Here is a 13,987-nt window from a genome sequence, read left to right as displayed (position 1 = left end):
TCTTCAGATTCAAATCACTGCGTATCTTATTGATATTGAGAGTCAGGATCTTGTAGGCCTGCAAGGTGGTCATAGATGTTTGGTACGAAAGGAGCAAACGATAGGGTGCGTCATACAGCCTTCAATGGGAGGCGCTGACCGTGTCGGTCGTTTGAGTAGCCATGGCCACGTGGACGTTGTGTCCATCAACCGCTGATACGGGGGGCAAGGAGCCGGTCGAGGGTGTGGAATCCTCCTGCATCTCTACATCAGCTTCGTTCGTTTCAAACTCGTCCGCCCAATTGGGAGAGCAAAGGGTGCCTACTGGCTCAGAAACTGGTGGATTCGTATTCTGTGGCTCAGTTTGCTGAGTGGGCGTCTCATCTGGTCCGCTGTCGTACATCGTGGGAGTCTCCGACATGGTGTCGTCTGATCGTGTTGTGTCCCGCGAGCGCGAAGGCGAGGCGGCAGCGTCTGCGGGCCCTTCTTTTAAATTCTGACCGATTAATTTAGCCTTTCCCCGTAAGCTCGGTGCTGTATCTTCCGCACCTTGGTGAGCCATCCTCCGCTTTTTATTTTTCTTCGGAGATCGATTACCACGTATTACTGTGTCGGAGTTGGGCATCGTTTCAGCGACTCGTTCAGACATGGGAGCAGGAGCCATGGACACCTCCACCAACTCGGCACCCCGTGAGGGCTGGTCCACCGCCATCTCACTGGTCCTGTTAGGTTCATGTGTTTCAGAAGCAGCCATCTCGGACGCGACTGGCGTGTCCGGAGACGTCACATTAACGACGGAACTGGGTCCGGCAGGTTTATCGCGAATCGGTTGTATTGACGGCTCACCGCGGGCAACCGACACGTACGATGGCTGTAATGTTGACATCGCGGGAGGGCTAACACTCTCTCCGGTTGGCAGTTGAACAACACGACGCTGTAAACATTCCGCACGAACATGTCCCGTCGAGTTACATCTGGCACATGTTCTAGGTTGGCCATCATACATTACGACGGCACGGTACCCACAAACCGTGACGTACGACGGAATATGTCGTTGCAAGTCAACTTTAAGCTGCCTGACGCCATTCAGTACCGGATACTTATGCGCCGGAGACCAACGTTCTGCAAAGTTGCTCAAAACTTTGCCATACGGCGATATCGCAACGTTTATCTGTTCTGCTGGGACCTCAAACGGTAGTTCAAAAATGCGAATTGTTCGAAGTCCAAGCCCTGCGTGAGAAACAGTAACCACACCCACATTGCCATCACTATGCTTAAACTTCAAACCAGAACTAAAGGAGTCAACTAGTTTGTCACAAAACTCGGCATATCTCATCTTGATATAAACGATGCTAGACAGAATCGACAAATGTATACCGATAATCTCATCGAGGCCAATTTTCATCACTTCTTCGAGGAAATCCTCGATTTCGAAGGATGTTGGTCGGGCAAACGTGTTATCGAACGTTAACTTCAAGGTGTCTTTCCTCATAGTATGTGCCATCACTGAATTATCAACGTCATTCCACAAACGCAAGAATAACCGCTGCTAGCGAGCGACTTACCCCGCAGAAGTAAACAAGCCAGCCGCAGCGCGAAGCACAGACAACCGCACGCCACGGCCGCTGCAGGCAGACTGTCGTCCACTCGGCCACGACTGCTCGCAGCCAAAAGTCCCCTCGAATCGTGAAAAATCAAACCGTTCTGCGCAGAATGTTGACAGGAAACGAACTCCGTGCACTGATTACGGCAGGGCTACCAGCGCTACGAGACGAGCCATTACGGAAGCGTTAAAATCTTCGCCCGGACAGGGACTCGAACCCTGGACCCTTAGGTTAAAAGCCTAATGCTCTACCGACTGAGCTATCCGGGCTCACGCTTGCTGTGGATGGAGCAGCTGCAGGCAATGTGAATAACTGGAACGCGTGTGTAGGCGTACTACGGTAATTGCTGGCTTCTGGCGCAACTGGCGACTTCACCGACTTGCCACTGACGCTGGTAGCAGCCCAACAGCGGACCAGTGCCTCTTCTCCCTTTACCCCGGTGCTGACAGTAATTGCATCTCGTGCCTGTTTTCCCCGATTACGCTCGGTTGAAGCTCCGGAAGGAGGGCGACAAACGAGGGTTGGAGGGCCAAAACATGGAGGGTCGTGTGCGCAAAAACTTCCCTTCCGGTACCGGGAATCGAACCCGGGCCTCCTGGGTGAAAGCCAGGTATCCTAGCCACTAGACCACACCGGATTTGCTCGATAAACGTCAGATTTACTCCCTCTCCTCTCGCTTTTCGTGCTGAATCCGGACTTAGTGGTGTTCTCTGTTTGCGAGCATATTTGCGCTTGCAGACTGGCATGGCGCACAGCTCGAAACTGACAATTCATTGCAGTTTGCATCATATTTTACTCACAACAGGGGAGGAGAAAGGTCAAAGCTGTACCTTGCCATAGCTGGATGTAAACATTTTAACGCTGAGGCGTGGGCTCCTTGTGGATAACAAACGACAATTCAGTTCGTTCCCTAGCAACAGCAACGCCGTTAATTCAGCCATGATGTACAGCAAATTAAATGCCCCGGGTGAGGATCGAACTCACGACCTTAAGATTATGAGACTTACGCGCTACCCACTGCGCTACCGAGGCACGTTTGCAAGCAACGTCCCAGGAAACTTGGTAAGTCTCGCATATTAGAGATAGACAGTTTGCGCTTTCTCAAGAATCTGTTGTGTTGCTACACGTGCTTTCCCGAATTGCTAGATTAAACTGCTGCCGCGGCTTTTTCAACGGAAAGCAGCACTGCCTGAGGTTACAGTACATCGCCCTTGCGGCACCTGAACACAGCGGCCTGTAGGGCCAGGCTGACGCTAGAGTTCAGAAATAGCACGCGTCCGTCCAAGTACGGTCTCTTGCGTGCTGCGTGTTTGGTTCTTCTCACAGCGAATCCTGCTATACATTCCTGAGGCTGACGCAGCTCAAACGAGCAATCGGCGCGGCAGCATTATAGCGAGAACAGCAAAACGATGCATCGGCCGGGAATCGAACCCGGGCCGCCCGAGTGGTAGGCGAACAACCTACCACTTTTTTAGTTGTTGTTCTCATTTTTTTAGTTGCATTTGTTGGGGGCGGTCGGCCGTGCTTCCCGAGCATATTCCAGAGTAGCTGTCTGCAGGGAAAGTGGGATTGCCACCCAACGACGCCGGATACAGCCGAAAAAAGTGCTACACACGCGGAGTCCCCCACTACACTGCCTTAAAGCGACCGCTCATCACTATCGTGTGAGTAACCTTGCGGCCGCGGCGACGAGTCTTGCCCAAAGACGCAGCGTGCGTGGAGGCGCTGCCCGAACGCGTGTGGATGCACCCTCCTACCTCGTAAAGCGCCTACAGCTACTATCACCGTGGGCCGCTGCCGGCGGGCGGGAAGCCGACACAGCGCGGCGTTACGAGCAGCGGCTGTGCGGTGGTGGTGTAATGGTGAGCATAGTTGCCTTCCCAGCAGTTGATCCGGGTTCGATTCCCGGCCACCGCAACGGGCGCAAATTTTTACGTCTGAGTATGTGAGCCACGTGCTGTTACATTAACGTTTTCTTTCCGTCGTTGCTCCACTCCAGGCCATCCTGTAGTATGTCCCGACTTGTCCCGACTTTGCTCGGCTGACGCGAAAGCTGACGCTTGGAATTCGCCCTTATCAAGAGGACAGGCGATATAAACGGCTGTGAGAGGTGAGGTGTAGCGAAGTACAGGCAAACTGCGAAGTTTTGTGCTCCTTCTTCTTAAACAAAAAAATAAAAAAAAAAGAGACGCAGTCGGTAGGACTCGAACCTACGCTCCCAGAGGGAATCTGATTTCTAGTCAGACGCCTTAACCACTCGGCCACGACTGCTCGCAGCCAAAAGTCCCCTCGAATCGTGAAAAATCAAACCGTTCTGCGCAGAATGTTGACAGGAAACGAACTCCGTGCACTGATTACGGCAGGGCTACCAGCGCTACGAGACGAGCCATTACGGAAGCGTTAAAATCTTCGCCCGGACAGGGACTCGAACCCTGGACCCTTAGGTTAAAAGCCTAATGCTCTACCGACTGAGCTATCCGGGCTCACGCTTGCTGTGGATGGAGCAGCTGCAGGCAATGTGAATAACTGGAACGCGTGTGTAGGCGTACTACGGTAATTGCTGGCTTCTGGCGCAACTGGCGACTTCACCGACTTGCCACTGACGCTGGTAGCAGCCCAACAGCGGACCAGTGCCTCTTCTCCCTTTACCCCGGTGCTGACAGTAATTGCATCTCGTGCCTGTTTTCCCCGATTACGCTCGGTTGAAGCTCCGGAAGGAGGGCGACAAACGAGGGTTGGAGGGCCAAAACATGGAGGGTCGTGTGCGCAAAAACTTCCCTTCCGGTACCGGGAATCGAACCCGGGCCTCCTGGGTGAAAGCCAGGTATCCTAGCCACTAGACCACACCGGATTTGCTCGATAAACGTCAGATTTACTCCCTCTCCTCTCGCTTTTCGTGCTGAATCCGGACTTAGTGGTGTTCTCTGTTTGCGAGCATATTTGCGCTTGCAGACTGGCATGGCGCACAGCTCGAAACTGACAATTCATTGCAGTTTGCATCATATTTTACTCACAACAGGGGAGGAGAAAGGTCAAAGCTGTACCTTGCCATAGCTGGATGTAAACATTTTAACGCTGAGGCGTGGGCTCCTTGTGGATAACAAACGACAATTCAGTTCGTTCCCTAGCAACAGCAACGCCGTTAATTCAGCCATGATGTACAGCAAATTAAATGCCCCGGGTGAGGATCGAACTCACGACCTTAAGATTATGAGACTTACGCGCTACCCACTGCGCTACCGAGGCACGTTTGCAAGCAACGTCCCAGGAAACTTGGTAAGTCTCGCATATTAGAGATAGACAGTTTGCGCTTTCTCAAGAATCTGTTGTGTTGCTACACGTGCTTTCCCGAATTGCTAGATTAAACTGCTGCCGCGGCTTTTTCAACGGAAAGCAGCACTGCCTGAGGTTACAGTACATCGCCCTTGCGGCACCTGAACACAGCGGCCTGTAGGGCCAGGCTGACGCTAGAGTTCAGAAATAGCACGCGTCCGTCCAAGTACGGTCTCTTGCGTGCTGCGTGTTTGGTTCTTCTCACAGCGAATCCTGCTATACATTCCTGAGGCTGACGCAGCTCAAACGAGCAATCGGCGCGGCAGCATTATAGCGAGAACAGCAAAACGATGCATCGGCCGGGAATCGAACCCGGGCCGCCCGAGTGGTAGGCGAACAACCTACCACTTTTTTAGTTGTTGTTCTCATTTTTTTAGTTGCATTTGTTGGGGGCGGTCGGCCGTGCTTCCCGAGCATATTCCAGAGTAGCTGTCTGCAGGGAAAGTGGGATTGCCACCCAACGACGCCGGATACAGCCGAAAAAAGTGCTACACACGCGGAGTCCCCCACTACACTGCCTTAAAGCGACCGCTCATCACTATCGTGTGAGTAACCTTGCGGCCGCGGCGACGAGTCTTGCCCAAAGACGCAGCGTGCGTGGAGGCGCTGCCCGAACGCGTGTGGATGCACCCTCCTACCTCGTAAAGCGCCTACAGCTACTATCACCGTGGGCCGCTGCCGGCGGGCGGGAAGCCGACACAGCGCGGCGTTACGAGCAGCGGCTGTGCGGTGGTGGTGTAATGGTGAGCATAGTTGCCTTCCCAGCAGTTGATCCGGGTTCGATTCCCGGCCACCGCAACGGGCGCAAATTTTTACGTCTGAGTATGTGAGCCACGTGCTGTTACATTAACGTTTTCTTTCCGTCGTTGCTCCACTCCAGGCCATCCTGTAGTATGTCCCGACTTGTCCCGACTTTGCTCGGCTGACGCGAAAGCTGACGCTTGGAATTCGCCCTTATCAAGAGGACAGGCGATATAAACGGCTGTGAGAGGTGAGGTGTAGCGAAGTACAGGCAAACTGCGAAGTTTTGTGCTCCTTCTTCTTAAACAAAAAAATAAAAAAAAAGAGACGCAGTCGGTAGGACTCGAACCTACGCTCCCAGAGGGAATCTGATTTCTAGTCAGACGCCTTAACCACTCGGCCACGACTGCTCGCAGCCAAAAGTCCCCTCGAATCGTGAAAAATCAAACCGTTCTGCGCAGAATGTTGACAGGAAACGAACTCCGTGCACTGATTACGGCAGGGCTACCAGCGCTACGAGACGAGCCATTACGGAAGCGTTAAAATCTTCGCCCGGACAGGGACTCGAACCCTGGACCCTTAGGTTAAAAGCCTAATGCTCTACCGACTGAGCTATCCGGGCTCACGCTTGCTGTGGATGGAGCAGCTGCAGGCAATGTGAATAACTGGAACGCGTGTGTAGGCGTACTACGGTAATTGCTGGCTTCTGGCGCAACTGGCGACTTCACCGACTTGCCACTGACGCTGGTAGCAGCCCAACAGCGGACCAGTGCCTCTTCTCCCTTTACCCCGGTGCTGACAGTAATTGCATCTCGTGCCTGTTTTCCCCGATTACGCTCGGTTGAAGCTCCGGAAGGAGGGCGACAAACGAGGGTTGGAGGGCCAAAACATGGAGGGTCGTGTGCGCAAAAACTTCCCTTCCGGTACCGGGAATCGAACCCGGGCCTCCTGGGTGAAAGCCAGGTATCCTAGCCACTAGACCACACCGGATTTGCTCGATAAACGTCAGATTTACTCCCTCTCCTCTCGCTTTTCGTGCTGAATCCGGACTTAGTGGTGTTCTCTGTTTGCGAGCATATTTGCGCTTGCAGACTGGCATGGCGCACAGCTCGAAACTGACAATTCATTGCAGTTTGCATCATATTTTACTCACAACAGGGGAGGAGAAAGGTCAAAGCTGTACCTTGCCATAGCTGGATGTAAACATTTTAACGCTGAGGCGTGGGCTCCTTGTGGATAACAAACGACAATTCAGTTCGTTCCCTAGCAACAGCAACGCCGTTAATTCAGCCATGATGTACAGCAAATTAAATGCCCCGGGTGAGGATCGAACTCACGACCTTAAGATTATGAGACTTACGCGCTACCCACTGCGCTACCGAGGCACGTTTGCAAGCAACGTCCCAGGAAACTTGGTAAGTCTCGCATATTAGAGATAGACAGTTTGCGCTTTCTCAAGAATCTGTTGTGTTGCTACACGTGCTTTCCCGAATTGCTAGATTAAACTGCTGCCGCGGCTTTTTCAACGGAAAGCAGCACTGCCTGAGGTTACAGTACATCGCCCTTGCGGCACCTGAACACAGCGGCCTGTAGGGCCAGGCTGACGCTAGAGTTCAGAAATAGCACGCGTCCGTCCAAGTACGGTCTCTTGCGTGCTGCGTGTTTGGTTCTTCTCACAGCGAATCCTGCTATACATTCCTGAGGCTGACGCAGCTCAAACGAGCAATCGGCGCGGCAGCATTATAGCGAGAACAGCAAAACGATGCATCGGCCGGGAATCGAACCCGGGCCGCCCGAGTGGTAGGCGAACAACCTACCACTTTTTTAGTTGTTGTTCTCATTTTTTTAGTTGCATTTGTTGGGGGCGGTCGGCCGTGCTTCCCGAGCATATTCCAGAGTAGCTGTCTGCAGGGAAAGTGGGATTGCCACCCAACGACGCCGGATACAGCCGAAAAAACTGCTACACACGCGGAGTCCCCCACTACACTGCCTTAAAGCGACCGCTCATCACTATCGTGTGAGTAACCTTGCGGCCGCGGCGACGAGTCTTGCCCAAAGACGCAGCGTGCGTGGAGGCGCTGCCCGAACGCGTGTGGATGCACCCTCCTACCTCGTAAAGCGCCTACAGCTACTATCACCGTGGGCCGCTGCCGGCGGGCGGGAAGCCGACACAGCGCGGCGTTACGAGCAGCGGCTGTGCGGTGGTGGTGTAATGGTGAGCATAGTTGCCTTCCCAGCAGGTGATCCGGGTTCGATTCCCGGCCACCGCAACGGGCGCAAATTTTTACGTCTGAGTATGTGAGCCACGTGCTGTTACATTAACGTTTTCTTTCCGTCGTTGCTCCACTCCAGGCCATCCTGTAGTATGTCCCGACTTGTCCCGACTTTGCTCGGCTGACGCGAAAGCTGACGCTTGGAATTCGCCCTTATCAAGAGGACAGGCGATATAAACGGCTGTGAGAGGTGAGGTGTAGCGAAGTACAGGCAAACTGCGAAGTTTTGTGCTCCTTCTTCTTAAACAAAAAAATAAAAAAAAAAGAGACGCAGTCGGTAGGACTCGAACCTACGCTCCCAGAGGGAATCTGATTTCTAGTCAGACGCCTTAACCACTCGGCCACGACTGCTCGCAGCCAAAAGTCCCCTCGAATCGTGAAAAATCAAACCGTTCTGCGCAGAATGTTGACAGGAAACGAACTCCGTGCACTGATTACGGCAGGGCTACCAGCGCTACGAGACGAGCCATTACGGAAGCGTTAAAATCTTCGCCCGGACAGGGACTCGAACCCTGGACCCTTAGGTTAAAAGCCTAATGCTCTACCGACTGAGCTATCCGGGCTCACGCTTGCTGTGGATGGAGCAGCTGCAGGCAATGTGAATAACTGGAACGCGTGTGTAGGCGTACTACGGTAATTGCTGGCTTCTGGCGCAACTGGCGACTTCACCGACTTGCCACTGACGCTGGTAGCAGCCCAACAGCGGACCAGTGCCTCTTCTCCCTTTACCCCGGTGCTGACAGTAATTGCATCTCGTGCCTGTTTTCCCCGATTACGCTCGGTTGAAGCTCCGGAAGGAGGGCGACAAACGAGGGTTGGAGGGCCAAAACATGGAGGGTCGTGTGCGCAAAAACTTCCCTTCCGGTACCGGGAATCGAACCCGGGCCTCCTGGGTGAAAGCCAGGTATCCTAGCCACTAGACCACACCGGATTTGCTCGATAAACGTCAGATTTACTCCCTCTCCTCTCGCTTTTCGTGCTGAATCCGGACTTAGTGGTGTTCTCTGTTTGCGAGCATATTTGCGCTTGCAGACTGGCATGGCGCACAGCTCGAAACTGACAATTCATTGCAGTTTGCATCATATTTTACTCACAACAGGGGAGGAGAAAGGTCAAAGCTGTACCTTGCCATAGCTGGATGTAAACATTTTAACGCTGAGGCGTGGGCTCCTTGTGGATAACAAACGACAATTCAGTTCGTTCCCTAGCAACAGCAACGCCGTTAATTCAGCCATGATGTACAGCAAATTAAATGCCCCGGGTGAGGATCGAACTCACGACCTTAAGATTATGAGACTTACGCGCTACCCACTGCGCTACCGAGGCACGTTTGCAAGCAACGTCCCAGGAAACTTGGTAAGTCTCGCATATTAGAGATAGACAGTTTGCGCTTTCTCAAGAATCTGTTGTGTTGCTACACGTGCTTTCCCGAATTGCTAGATTAAACTGCTGCCGCGGCTTTTTCAACGGAAAGCAGCACTGCCTGAGGTTACAGTACATCGCCCTTGCGGCACCTGAACACAGCGGCCTGTAGGGCCAGGCTGACGCTAGAGTTCAGAAATAGCACGCGTCCGTCCAAGTACGGTCTCTTGCGTGCTGCGTGTTTGGTTCTTCTCACAGCGAATCCTGCTATACATTCCTGAGGCTGACGCAGCTCAAACGAGCAATCGGCGCGGCAGCATTATAGCGAGAACAGCAAAACGATGCATCGGCCGGGAATCGAACCCGGGCCGCCCGAGTGGTAGGCGAACAACCTACCACTTTTTTAGTTGTTGTTCTCATTTTTTTAGTTGCATTTGTTGGGGGCGGTCGGCCGTGCTTCCCGAGCATATTCCAGAGTAGCTGTCTGCAGGGAAAGTGGGATTGCCACCCAACGACGCCGGATACAGCCGAAAAAACTGCTACACACGCGGAGTCCCCCACTACACTGCCTTAAAGCGACCGCTCATCACTATCGTGTGAGTAACCTTGCGGCCGCGGCGACGAGTCTTGCCCAAAGACGCAGCGTGCGTGGAGGCGCTGCCCGAACGCGTGTGGATGCACCCTCCTACCTCGTAAAGCGCCTACAGCTACTATCACCGTGGGCCGCTGCCGGCGGGCGGGAAGCCGACACAGCGCGGCGTTACGAGCAGCGGCTGTGCGGTGGTGGTGTAATGGTGAGCATAGTTGCCTTCCCAGCAGTTGATCCGGGTTCGATTCCCGGCCACCGCAACGGGCGCAAATTTTTACGTCTGAGTATGTGAGCCACGTGCTGTTACATTAACGTTTTCTTTCCGTCGTTGCTCCACTCCAGGCCATCCTGTAGTATGTCCCGACTTGTCCCGACTTTGCTCGGCTGACGCGAAAGCTGACGCTTGGAATTCGCCCTTATCAAGAGGACAGGCGATATAAACGGCTGTGAGAGGTGAGGTGTAGCGAAGTACAGGCAAACTGCGAAGTTTTGTGCTCCTTCTTCTTAAACAAAAAAATAAAAAAAAAAGAGACGCAGTCGGTAGGACTCGAACCTACGCTCCCAGAGGGAATCTGATTTCTAGTCAGACGCCTTAACCACTCGGCCACGACTGCTCGCAGCCAAAAGTCCCCTCGAATCGTGAAAAATCAAACCGTTCTGCGCAGAATGTTGACAGGAAACGAACTCCGTGCACTGATTACGGCAGGGCTACCAGCGCTACGAGACGAGCCATTACGGAAGCGTTAAAATCTTCGCCCGGACAGGGACTCGAACCCTGGACCCTTAGGTTAAAAGCCTAATGCTCTACCGACTGAGCTATCCGGGCTCACGCTTGCTGTGGATGGAGCAGCTGCAGGCAATGTGAATAACTGGAACGCGTGTGTAGGCGTACTACGGTAATTGCTGGCTTCTGGCGCAACTGGCGACTTCACCGACTTGCCACTGACGCTGGTAGCAGCCCAACAGCGGACCAGTGCCTCTTCTCCCTTTACCCCGGTGCTGACAGTAATTGCATCTCGTGCCTGTTTTCCCCGATTACGCTCGGTTGAAGCTCCGGAAGGAGGGCGACAAACGAGGGTTGGAGGGCCAAAACATGGAGGGTCGTGTGCGCAAAAACTTCCCTTCCGGTACCGGGAATCGAACCCGGGCCTCCTGGGTGAAAGCCAGGTATCCTAGCCACTAGACCACACCGGATTTGCTCGATAAACGTCAGATTTACTCCCTCTCCTCTCGCTTTTCGTGCTGAATCCGGACTTAGTGGTGTTCTCTGTTTGCGAGCATATTTGCGCTTGCAGACTGGCATGGCGCACAGCTCGAAACTGACAATTCATTGCAGTTTGCATCATATTTTACTCACAACAGGGGAGGAGAAAGGTCAAAGCTGTACCTTGCCATAGCTGGATGTAAACATTTTAACGCTGAGGCGTGGGCTCCTTGTGGATAACAAACGACAATTCAGTTCGTTCCCTAGCAACAGCAACGCCGTTAATTCAGCCATGATGTACAGCAAATTAAATGCCCCGGGTGAGGATCGAACTCACGACCTTAAGATTATGAGACTTACGCGCTACCCACTGCGCTACCGAGGCACGTTTGCAAGCAACGTCCCAGGAAACTTGGTAAGTCTCGCATATTAGAGATAGACAGTTTGCGCTTTCTCAAGAATCTGTTGTGTTGCTACACGTGCTTTCCCGAATTGCTAGATTAAACTGCTGCCGCGGCTTTTTCAACGGAAAGCAGCACTGCCTGAGGTTACAGTACATCGCCCTTGCGGCACCTGAACACAGCGGCCTGTAGGGCCAGGCTGACGCTAGAGTTCAGAAATAGCACGCGTCCGTCCAAGTACGGTCTCTTGCGTGCTGCGTGTTTGGTTCTTCTCACAGCGAATCCTGCTATACATTCCTGAGGCTGACGCAGCTCAAACGAGCAATCGGCGCGGCAGCATTATAGCGAGAACAGCAAAACGATGCATCGGCCGGGAATCGAACCCGGGCCGCCCGAGTGGTAGGCGAACAACCTACCACTTTTTTAGTTGTTGTTCTCATTTTTTTAGTTGCATTTGTTGGGGGCGGTCGGCCGTGCTTCCCGAGCATATTCCAGAGTAGCTGTCTGCAGGGAAAGTGGGATTGCCACCCAACGACGCCGGATACAGCCGAAAAAAGTGCTACACACGCGGAGTCCCCCACTACACTGCCTTAAAGCGACCGCTCATCACTATCGTGTGAGTAACCTTGCGGCCGCGGCGACGAGTCTTGCCCAAAGACGCAGCGTGCGTGGAGGCGCTGCCCGAACGCGTGTGGATGCACCCTCCTACCTCGTAAAGCGCCTACAGCTACTATCACCGTGGGCCGCTGCCGGCGGGCGGGAAGCCGACACAGCGCGGCGTTACGAGCAGCGGCTGTGCGGTGGTGGTGTAATGGTGAGCATAGTTGCCTTCCCAGCAGTTGATCCGGGTTCGATTCCCGGCCACCGCAACGGGCGCAAATTTTTACGTCTGAGTATGTGAGCCACGTGCTGTTACATTAACGTTTTCTTTCCGTCGTTGCTCCACTCCAGGCCATCCTGTAGTATGTCCCGACTTGTCCCGACTTTGCTCGGCTGACGCGAAAGCTGACGCTTGGAATTCGCCCTTATCAAGAGGACAGGCGATATAAACGGCTGTGAGAGGTGAGGTGTAGCGAAGTACAGGCAAACTGCGAAGTTTTGTGCTCCTTCTTCTTAAACAAAAAAATAAAAAAAAAAGAGACGCAGTCGGTAGGACTCGAACCTACGCTCCCAGAGGGAATCTGATTTCTAGTCAGACGCCTTAACCACTCGGCCACGACTGCTCGCAGCCAAAAGTCCCCTCGAATCGTGAAAAATCAAACCGTTCTGCGCAGAATGTTGACAGGAAACGAACTCCGTGCACTGATTACGGCAGGGCTACCAGCGCTACGAGACGAGCCATTACGGAAGCGTTAAAATCTTCGCCCGGACAGGGACTCGAACCCTGGACCCTTAGGTTAAAAGCCTAATGCTCTACCGACTGAGCTATCCCGGGCTCACGCTTGCTGTGGATGGAGCAGCTGCAGGCAATGTGAATAACTGGAACGCGTGTGTAGGCGTACTACGGTAATTGCTGGCTTCTGGCGCAACTGGCGACTTCACCGACTTGCCACTGACGCTGGTAGCAAGCCCAACAGCGGACCAGTGCCTCTTCTCCCTTTACCCCGGTGCTGACAGTAATTGCATCTCGTGCCTGTTTTCCCCGATTACGCTCGGTTGAAGCTCCGGAAGGAGGGCGACAAACGAGGGTTGGAGGGCCAAAACATGGAGGGTCGTGTGCGCAAAAACTTCCCTTCCGGTACCGGGAATCGAACCCGGGCCTCCTGGGTGAAAGCCAGGTATCCTAGCCACTAGACCACACCGGATTTGCTCGATAAACGTCAGATTTACTCCCTCTCCTCTCGCTTTTCGTGCTGAATCCGGACTTAGTGGTGTTCTCTGTTTGCGAGCATATTTGCGCTTGCAGACTGGCATGGCGCACAGCTCGAAACTGACAATTCATTGCAGTTTGCATCATATTTTACTCACAACAGGGGAGGAGAAAGGTCAAAGCTGTACCTTGCCATAGCTGGATGTAAACATTTTAACGCTGAGGCGTGGGCTCCTTGTGGATAACAAACGACAATTCAGTTCGTTCCCTAGCAACAGCAACGCCGTTAATTCAGCCATGATGTACAGCAAATTAAATGCCCCGGGTGAGGATCGAACTCACGACCTTAAGATTATGAGACTTACGCGCTACCCACTGCGCTACCGAGGCACGTTTGCAAGCAACGTCCCAGGAAACTTGGTAAGTCTCGCATATTAGAGATAGACAGTTTGCGCTTTCTCAAGAATCTGTTGTGTTGCTACACGTGCTTTCCCGAATTGCTAGATTAAACTGCTGCCGCGGCTTTTTCAACGGAAAGCAGCACTGCCTGAGGTTACAGTACATCGCCCTTGCGGCACCTGAACACAGCGGCCTGTAGGGCCAGGCTGACGCTAGAGTTCAGAAATAGCACGCGTCCGTCCAAGTACGGTCTCTTGCGTGCTGCGTGTTTGGTTCTTCTCACAGCGAATCC

At 53.3% G+C, this 13,987-nt stretch overlaps 28 non-coding genes across 28 annotated transcripts; 5 read left to right on the top strand and 23 right to left on the bottom strand.

Moving 5' to 3' along the window:
- Positions 1–1,779: 1,779 nt before the first annotated feature.
- Positions 1,780–1,852, bottom strand: Trnak-uuu (transfer RNA lysine (anticodon UUU)). Its single transcript has one exon. It is a non-coding gene; the product is annotated as a tRNA-Lys (tRNA).
- A 296-nt stretch (positions 1,853–2,148) lies between these two features.
- On the bottom strand, positions 2,149–2,220 carry Trnae-uuc (transfer RNA glutamic acid (anticodon UUC)). The gene has a single exon. It is a non-coding gene; the product is annotated as a tRNA-Glu (tRNA).
- A 322-nt stretch (positions 2,221–2,542) lies between these two features.
- On the bottom strand, positions 2,543–2,615 carry Trnam-cau (transfer RNA methionine (anticodon CAU)). The gene has a single exon. It is a non-coding gene; the product is annotated as a tRNA-Met (tRNA).
- Positions 2,616–3,428: 813 nt separating this feature from the next.
- On the top strand, positions 3,429–3,500 carry Trnag-ucc (transfer RNA glycine (anticodon UCC)). Its single transcript has one exon. It is a non-coding gene; the product is annotated as a tRNA-Gly (tRNA).
- Positions 3,501–3,772: 272 nt separating this feature from the next.
- On the bottom strand, positions 3,773–3,854 carry Trnas-aga (transfer RNA serine (anticodon AGA)). The gene has a single exon. It is a non-coding gene; the product is annotated as a tRNA-Ser (tRNA).
- Positions 3,855–3,993: 139 nt separating this feature from the next.
- Trnak-uuu (transfer RNA lysine (anticodon UUU)) lies at positions 3,994–4,066 on the bottom strand. Its single transcript has one exon. It is a non-coding gene; the product is annotated as a tRNA-Lys (tRNA).
- Positions 4,067–4,362: 296 nt separating this feature from the next.
- On the bottom strand, positions 4,363–4,434 carry Trnae-uuc (transfer RNA glutamic acid (anticodon UUC)). The gene has a single exon. It is a non-coding gene; the product is annotated as a tRNA-Glu (tRNA).
- A 322-nt stretch (positions 4,435–4,756) lies between these two features.
- On the bottom strand, positions 4,757–4,829 carry Trnam-cau (transfer RNA methionine (anticodon CAU)). The gene has a single exon. It is a non-coding gene; the product is annotated as a tRNA-Met (tRNA).
- Positions 4,830–5,642: 813 nt separating this feature from the next.
- Trnag-ucc (transfer RNA glycine (anticodon UCC)) lies at positions 5,643–5,714 on the top strand. Its single transcript has one exon. It is a non-coding gene; the product is annotated as a tRNA-Gly (tRNA).
- Positions 5,715–5,985: 271 nt separating this feature from the next.
- Trnas-aga (transfer RNA serine (anticodon AGA)) lies at positions 5,986–6,067 on the bottom strand. Its single transcript has one exon. It is a non-coding gene; the product is annotated as a tRNA-Ser (tRNA).
- A 139-nt stretch (positions 6,068–6,206) lies between these two features.
- Positions 6,207–6,279, bottom strand: Trnak-uuu (transfer RNA lysine (anticodon UUU)). The gene has a single exon. It is a non-coding gene; the product is annotated as a tRNA-Lys (tRNA).
- A 296-nt stretch (positions 6,280–6,575) lies between these two features.
- Trnae-uuc (transfer RNA glutamic acid (anticodon UUC)) lies at positions 6,576–6,647 on the bottom strand. Its single transcript has one exon. It is a non-coding gene; the product is annotated as a tRNA-Glu (tRNA).
- A 322-nt stretch (positions 6,648–6,969) lies between these two features.
- Positions 6,970–7,042, bottom strand: Trnam-cau (transfer RNA methionine (anticodon CAU)). The gene has a single exon. It is a non-coding gene; the product is annotated as a tRNA-Met (tRNA).
- An 813-nt stretch (positions 7,043–7,855) lies between these two features.
- Positions 7,856–7,927, top strand: Trnag-ucc (transfer RNA glycine (anticodon UCC)). Its single transcript has one exon. It is a non-coding gene; the product is annotated as a tRNA-Gly (tRNA).
- Positions 7,928–8,199: 272 nt separating this feature from the next.
- Positions 8,200–8,281, bottom strand: Trnas-aga (transfer RNA serine (anticodon AGA)). Its single transcript has one exon. It is a non-coding gene; the product is annotated as a tRNA-Ser (tRNA).
- Positions 8,282–8,420: 139 nt separating this feature from the next.
- On the bottom strand, positions 8,421–8,493 carry Trnak-uuu (transfer RNA lysine (anticodon UUU)). Its single transcript has one exon. It is a non-coding gene; the product is annotated as a tRNA-Lys (tRNA).
- A 296-nt stretch (positions 8,494–8,789) lies between these two features.
- Trnae-uuc (transfer RNA glutamic acid (anticodon UUC)) lies at positions 8,790–8,861 on the bottom strand. Its single transcript has one exon. It is a non-coding gene; the product is annotated as a tRNA-Glu (tRNA).
- A 322-nt stretch (positions 8,862–9,183) lies between these two features.
- On the bottom strand, positions 9,184–9,256 carry Trnam-cau (transfer RNA methionine (anticodon CAU)). The gene has a single exon. It is a non-coding gene; the product is annotated as a tRNA-Met (tRNA).
- Positions 9,257–10,069: 813 nt separating this feature from the next.
- Trnag-ucc (transfer RNA glycine (anticodon UCC)) lies at positions 10,070–10,141 on the top strand. The gene has a single exon. It is a non-coding gene; the product is annotated as a tRNA-Gly (tRNA).
- A 272-nt stretch (positions 10,142–10,413) lies between these two features.
- Trnas-aga (transfer RNA serine (anticodon AGA)) lies at positions 10,414–10,495 on the bottom strand. The gene has a single exon. It is a non-coding gene; the product is annotated as a tRNA-Ser (tRNA).
- A 139-nt stretch (positions 10,496–10,634) lies between these two features.
- On the bottom strand, positions 10,635–10,707 carry Trnak-uuu (transfer RNA lysine (anticodon UUU)). The gene has a single exon. It is a non-coding gene; the product is annotated as a tRNA-Lys (tRNA).
- A 296-nt stretch (positions 10,708–11,003) lies between these two features.
- On the bottom strand, positions 11,004–11,075 carry Trnae-uuc (transfer RNA glutamic acid (anticodon UUC)). The gene has a single exon. It is a non-coding gene; the product is annotated as a tRNA-Glu (tRNA).
- A 322-nt stretch (positions 11,076–11,397) lies between these two features.
- On the bottom strand, positions 11,398–11,470 carry Trnam-cau (transfer RNA methionine (anticodon CAU)). Its single transcript has one exon. It is a non-coding gene; the product is annotated as a tRNA-Met (tRNA).
- Positions 11,471–12,283: 813 nt separating this feature from the next.
- Trnag-ucc (transfer RNA glycine (anticodon UCC)) lies at positions 12,284–12,355 on the top strand. The gene has a single exon. It is a non-coding gene; the product is annotated as a tRNA-Gly (tRNA).
- A 272-nt stretch (positions 12,356–12,627) lies between these two features.
- Trnas-aga (transfer RNA serine (anticodon AGA)) lies at positions 12,628–12,709 on the bottom strand. Its single transcript has one exon. It is a non-coding gene; the product is annotated as a tRNA-Ser (tRNA).
- A 139-nt stretch (positions 12,710–12,848) lies between these two features.
- On the bottom strand, positions 12,849–12,922 carry Trnak-uuu (transfer RNA lysine (anticodon UUU)). The gene has a single exon. It is a non-coding gene; the product is annotated as a tRNA-Lys (tRNA).
- A 297-nt stretch (positions 12,923–13,219) lies between these two features.
- Positions 13,220–13,291, bottom strand: Trnae-uuc (transfer RNA glutamic acid (anticodon UUC)). The gene has a single exon. It is a non-coding gene; the product is annotated as a tRNA-Glu (tRNA).
- Positions 13,292–13,613: 322 nt separating this feature from the next.
- Positions 13,614–13,686, bottom strand: Trnam-cau (transfer RNA methionine (anticodon CAU)). The gene has a single exon. It is a non-coding gene; the product is annotated as a tRNA-Met (tRNA).
- Positions 13,687–13,987: the final 301 nt, after the last annotated feature.

Source organism: Schistocerca serialis, unplaced genomic scaffold, assembly GCF_023864345.2.
Source record: "Schistocerca serialis cubense isolate TAMUIC-IGC-003099 unplaced genomic scaffold, iqSchSeri2.2 HiC_scaffold_1329, whole genome shotgun sequence".
Lineage (NCBI taxonomy): Eukaryota > Metazoa > Arthropoda > Insecta > Orthoptera > Acrididae > Schistocerca > Schistocerca serialis.
This window is presented reverse-complemented; position numbering and strand designations above follow the sequence as displayed.